The sequence below is a fragment of the Lethenteron reissneri genome, unplaced genomic scaffold (assembly GCF_015708825.2).
Source record: "Lethenteron reissneri isolate LAM-NWPU_2019-01 unplaced genomic scaffold, ASM1570882v1 scaffold_1640, whole genome shotgun sequence".
Classification (NCBI taxonomy): domain Eukaryota; kingdom Metazoa; phylum Chordata; class Hyperoartia; order Petromyzontiformes; family Petromyzontidae; genus Lethenteron; species Lethenteron reissneri.
This window is the reverse complement of record NW_026891378.1, coordinates 1,272,903-1,279,545: the sequence shown is the minus strand read 5'-3', so window position 1 is coordinate 1,279,545 and position 6,643 is coordinate 1,272,903.

Sequence of the window (6,643 nt, the reverse complement as noted above, 5' to 3'; positions counted from 1 at the left end):
TTGTGGTTGTGTAGTTGTGGTTGTGGCATTGCGTGTTGTGGTTGTTGGTATGTAGTTGTTGTGTTGCGTTGGTTGTGGTTGTAGTTGTGTCGTGGTTGGTTTGTGTGTAGTATGTGGTATGTAGTGTGGTATGTAGTGTGTGGTGGGGTTGTGTGTGTATTATAGTTGTTGCGTTTGTTGGTAGTGTAGTTGTGGTTGTTTCGTGCTAACACTCTGGAACACGATACATCGTGACCCAGGCAGGCGACGGCTGCCTGGCCCAGGACGACGACCCGGGACTGAGGACCCATGATGTCGTCTTCACGTTCGGTTCAACAGCCACCCGCTCTGCGTCTGCACCCCGCTTATATACCCTGCCCAGGCACGCCCCTTTCACAGGCCACGCCCCTTTCACTGCCACGCCCCCTGCCAGCCACGCCCCCTTCACAGCAACGCCCCTTCACAGGCCCGCCCCTTTCACAGGCCCGCCTCCCTATCCAGGCCACGCCCCCTTCACAGGCCACGCCTCCTTCATAGGCCACCCCCCTTCACAGGCCACGCCTCCCTTCACAGGCCACGCCTCCCTTCACAGGCCACGCCCCCCTCACAGGCCACGCCCCTTCACAGGCCACGCCCCCTTCCCAGGCCCGCCTCCCTGCCCAGGCCACGCCCCCTTCCCAGGCCACGCCCCCTTCCCAGGCCACTCCCTGCCCAGGCCACGCCTCCCTGCCCAGGCCACGCCCCCTGCACAGGCCACGCCCCCTTCACACAGCCCACCCCCCCTGCCCATGGCCACGCCTCCCTTCACGGCCACGCCCCCTTCCCAGGCCACGCCCCCTGCCCCCACCCCCCTTCACAGGCCACGCCTCCCTGCCCAGGCCACGCCCCCTTCACAGGCCACGCCTCCCTGCCCAGGCCACGCCCCCTCCCAGGCCACGCCCCCTTCACAGGCCACGCCCCTTCCCAGGCCACGCCTCCCTGCCCAGGCCACGCCTCCCTGCCAGCCACGCCCCCTTCCCAGGCCACGCCCCCTTCCCAGGCCACGCCTCCCTGCCAGCCACGCCTCCCTGCCCAGGCCACGCCTCCCTGCCAGGCCACGCCCCTGCACAGGCCACGCCCCCTTCACATGCACGCCCCCTGCCCAGACCACGCCTCCCTTCACAGGCCACGCCCCCTTCCCAGGCCACGCCCCCTGCCCAGGCCACGCCCCCTTCACAGGCCACGCCTCCCTGCCCAGGCCACGCCCCCTTCACAGGCCACGCCTCCCTGCCCAGGGCCACGCCCCCTTCCCGGCGCCCCTTCACAGCACACGCCCCTTCCAGGCCACGCCTCCCTGCCAGGCCCGCCTCCCTGCCCAGGCCACGCCCCCTTCACAGGCCACGCCCCTTCCCAGACCACGCCTCCCTGCCCAGGCCACGCCCCTTCACGGCCACGCCTCCCTGTCCAGGCCACGCCCCCTTCCAGGCCACGCCCCCTTCACAGGCCACGCCCCTTCCCAGGCCACGCCTCCTGCCCAGGCCACGCCTCCCTGCCCAGGCCACGCCCCCTTCCCAGGCCACGCCCCCTTCCCAGGCCACGCCTCCCTGCCCAGGCCACGCCTCCCTGCCCAGGCCACGCCTCCCTGCCCAGGCCACGCCCCCTGCACAGGCCACGCCCCTTCAACGCCCCCCTGCCCAGGCACACCCCTTCCCAGTCCACGCCTCCCTTCACAGGCCACGCCTCCCTGCCCAGGCCGCCTCCCTTCACAGGCCACGCCCCTTCACAGGCCACGCCCCCTTCACAGCCACGCCTCCCTGCCCCACCTCTGGGTCCCTCCACCACGTGACCCCCCAGGCACCCCCTGGGGCCCCAGCCCTCGTACGGGCCGACACAGAAGTGACGTCATGTCACTACGCTTATAAATACATAGGTGTTTGATCCTTTAGTTTCGTAATTATTTTATTTCTAACCCTTTTGCTGATTTTTTTCAGTGTTAAATGCAAGGCCGTAATTATAATATATTTTGGGGGGGGCGGGACACATCCCCCCCACCCCCCCCCAATATTCAAATATTCTCAAAATGCCCCCCCCCCGATATATGCTATAAAATATTTTTAAAAATTACAAAATGTCTATGCTATGTAGATAAAAACAGCAATTTGCTAAACCTTGGCCACAATATCTGGACTTGATAATTGTTTTTTTACCCTTCTATCTGGCAACAAAACTGACACCTTTTTTTACAAGGAGTCATGTTTGCATAATTTTTTACCTACGTGACTTTACCGAAAGAACTAAGAGTATGAATCCTTGCAGTCACGAAAGCTTCAAATCTAGAATTCAATGTTAAAATCTCCCATAGACTTCAATGTTAAAGTCTCCCATAGACTTCAATGTTAAAGTCTCCCATAGACTTCAATGTTAAAGTCTCCCATAGACTTCAATGTTAAAGTCTCCCATAGACTTCAATGTTAAAGTCTCCCATAGACTTCAATGTTAAAGTCTCCCATAGACTTCAATGTTAAAGTCTCCCATAGACTTCAATGTTAAAGTCTCCCATAGACTTCAATGTTAAAGTCTCCCATAGACTTCAATGTTAAAGTCTCCCATAGACTTCAATGTTAAAGTCTCCCATAGACTTCAATGTTAAAGTCTCCCATAGACTTCAATGTTAAAGTCTCCCATAGACTTCAATGTTAAAGTCTCCCATAGACTTCAATGTTAAATCTCCCATAGACTTCAATGTTAAAGTCTCCCATAGACTTCAATGTTAAAGTCTCCCATAGACTTCAATGTTAAAGTCTCCCATAGACTTCAATGTTAAAGTCTCCCATAGACTTCAATGTTAAAGTCTCCCATAGACTTCAATGTTAAAGTCTCCCATAGACTTCAATGTTAAAGTCTCCCATAGACTTCAATGTTAAAGTCTCCCATAGACTTCAATGTTAAAGTCTCCCATAGACTTCAATGTTAAAGTCTCCCATAGACTTCAATGTTAAAGTCTCCCATAGACTTCAATGTTAAAGTCTCCCATAGACTTCAATGTTAAAGTCTCCCATAGACTTCAATGTTAAAGTCTCCCATAGACTTCAATGTTAAAGTCTCCCATAGACTTCAATGTTAAAGTCTCCCATAGACTTCAATGTTAAAGTCTCCCATAGACTTCAATGTTAAAGTCTCCCATAGACTTCAATGTTAAAGTCTCCCATAGACTTCAATGTTAACTCCCATAGACTTCAATGTTAAAGTCTCCCATAGACTTCAATGTTAAAGTCTCCCATAGACTTCAATGTTAAAGTCTCCCATAGACTTCAATGTTAAAGTCTCCCATAGACTTCAATGTTAAAGTCTCCCATAGACTTCAATGTTAAAGTCTCCCATAGACTTCAATGTTAAAGTCTCCCATAGACTTCAATGTTAAAGTCTCCCATAGACTTCAATGTTAAAGTCTCCCATAGACTTCAATGTTAAAGTCTCCCATAGACTTCAATGTTAAAGTCTCCCATAGACTTCAATGTTAAAGTCTCCCATAGACTTCAATGTTAAAGTCTCCCATAGACTTCAATGTTAAAGTCTCCCATAGACTTCAATGTTAAAGTCTCCCATAGACTTCAATGTTAAAGTCTCCCATAGACTTCAATGTTAAAGTCTCCCATAGACTTCAATGTTAAAGTCTCCCTAGACTTCAATGTTAAAGTCTCCCATAGACTTCAATGTTAAAGTCTCCCATAGACTTCAATGTTAAAGTCTCCCATAGACTTCAATGTTAAAGTCCCTAGACTTCAATGTTAAAGTCTCCCATAGACTTCAATGTTAAATCTCCCATAGACTTCAATGTTAAAGTCTCCCTAGACTTCAATGTTAAAGTCTCCCATAGACTTCAATGTTAAAGTCTCCCATAGACTTCAATGTTAAAGTCTCCCATAGACTTCAATGTTAAAGTCTCCCATAGACTTCAATGTTAAAGTCTCCCATAGACTTCAATGTTAAAGTCTCCCAGACTTCAATGTTAAAGTCTCCCATAGACTTCAATGTTAAAGTCTCCCATAGACTTCAATGTTAAAGTCTCCCATAGACTTCAATGTTAAAGTCTCCCATAGACTTCAATGTTAAAGTCTCCCATAGACTTCAATGTTAAAGTCTCCCATAGACTTCAATGTTAAAGTCTCCCATAGACTTCAATGTTAAAGTCTCCCATAGACTTCAATGTTAAAGTCTCCCATAGACTTCAATGTTAAAGTCTCCCATAGACTTCAATGTTAAAGTCTCCCATAGACTTCAATGTTAAAGTCTCCCATAGACTTCAATGTTAAAGTCTCCCATAGACTTCAATGTTAAATCTCCCATAGACTTCAATGTTAAAGTCTCCCATAGACTTCAATGTTAAAGTCTCCCATAGACTTCAATGTTAAAGTCTCCCATAGACTTCAATGTTAAAGTCTCCATAGACTTCATGTTAAAGTCTCCCATACTTCAATGTTAAAGTCTCCCATAGACTTCAATGTTAAAGTCTCCCATAGACTTCAATGTTAAAGTCTCCCATATACTTCAATGTTAAAGTCTCCCATAGACTTCAATGTTAAAGTCTCCCATAGACTTCAATGTTAAAGTCTCCCATAGACTTCAATGTTAAAGTCTCCCATAGACTTCAATGTTAAAGTCTCCCATAGACTTCAATGTTAAATCTCCCATAGACTTCAATGTTAAATCCCATAGACTCAATGTTAAAGTCTCCCATAGACTTCAATGTTAAAGTCTCCCATAGACTTCAATGTTAAAGTCTCCCATAGACTTTAATGTTAAAGTCTCCATAGACTTCAATGTTAAAGTCTCCCATAGACTTCAATGTTAAGTCTCCCATTGACTTTAATGTTAAGCAAATTTAGCTGTGACGGTCCCACCTGATGACGGAGACTTGTGTTGCCTCCGAAACGTCGTCATTTTTATTTTATTTATTTCCATTATTACATAATTTAAAGGAACCATAACACATGAAAAAGACCTCGATTTACAATTTATGAGTAAAACTCCATTTACACAATATACAAACAGGTAAAATGTCAAGTTTAAACGTTGGCGTTCGCGAACAATATCATTCATAAGAGGTTTTTTCGCGATCTAACCCAAGAAACCTCTATTACGGAGGTAAAAATGTAAACAAGTATAACCCGTAAAAACAAAGTTTTTCACTCTAAATCCTTTATATGCGTGGCGGCTAGAGTTCTCTCGTCCTCTGGCTTGAGATGGCTGCAATCTAGGGTCAGATGATTGTCTGCCAGTATTAAGCAATTGGTAATTAAATATTAAATTGTTTTCCCTAAAAAGTGTAAAATTTTGGAAAAAAAATTTCACGAAAATTAATTGTCTCGCACAACGAGTCTGGTGGAAAATGTCAGCTCGATTGGATCACGGGAAGTGGGTTAAAAAACGAGCGAAAGATTTGCACAGTCCTATGCAAGCAAGCAAGCACGCACGCACGCAAGCAAGCACGCGAACTTAATATAAAGGATTTAAAAACTTAAATATCTTGGCAACAGTAGCCAATTTTCATATTTGAATTCAGCGCCTCAAAGTCTTCTATATATATACAAAAGGAAAATTTGGATGTGCGTGTCTGTTCGAAATGTTTAGCGTACTTCTCAACATGCTACAAACTGAAATTTGGCATGTGGGTAGCTCCCATAATGTAAACAATGCAATAAGTATAAAAAATAGACTTTTGTCTTTTGTACTAGTAGGAACCTCCTGGTTCCACCACGAGTTTGTCCTGACTAACCCCGTCCCTGCTCCTCAATTATCGATCACTCCACTACTATACACTACACTATACACTACACTATACACTACACTATACACTACACTATACTCTACTCTACACTATACACTACACTATACACTACACTATACACTACACTGTACACTACCACAAACTAGACTCTACACTATACACTACACTATACTCCAATTATACACTACTATACACTATACACTACACTATACACTACTCTACACACTACACTACTATACACACTACACTCCAATTATCACTACACTACTATACACATTACACTCCAATTATACACTACACTACTATACACACTACACTACTATACACACTACACTACATACACACTACACTACTATACCACTACACTACACTCCTACACTATACACTACACTATACACTACACACTACACTACACACTACACTACACACTACACTACACTCCTAATCAGCGCGCACCGGCTGAGCTACGGCAGTGGAGCGACGCTCAGAGGCTCGACTCGTTCGGCCACTGCATCGTTCCCTCCGTTGGCTGTACTTCTACGCTCCCCGTCGAGACTCGGACGTGAGCGGCACGGACCGAGGCGTAGGTGGGTCGTGGGTCCGTCTCTGCGTGGCGAGGAGTCGTGGTGGTGGTGGTGGTGGCGTTTGTCCGGAGATTCGACTGAACACAAACGGCACGCGGGGACACATTCAGCACAACAACCACAACTACACTACCACAAATACACTACCGCAACTACACTACCACAACTACACTAACACAACTACACTAGCACAACTACACTAACACAACTACAAGCACATTTTTTTTGGTGTTTCATTCAGACGCTGTCTCCCCGACAGACCTGGTCTTCACTGAGGACGGCTGCTTGCGTTGTGGCCGAAACGTCGTGAGAA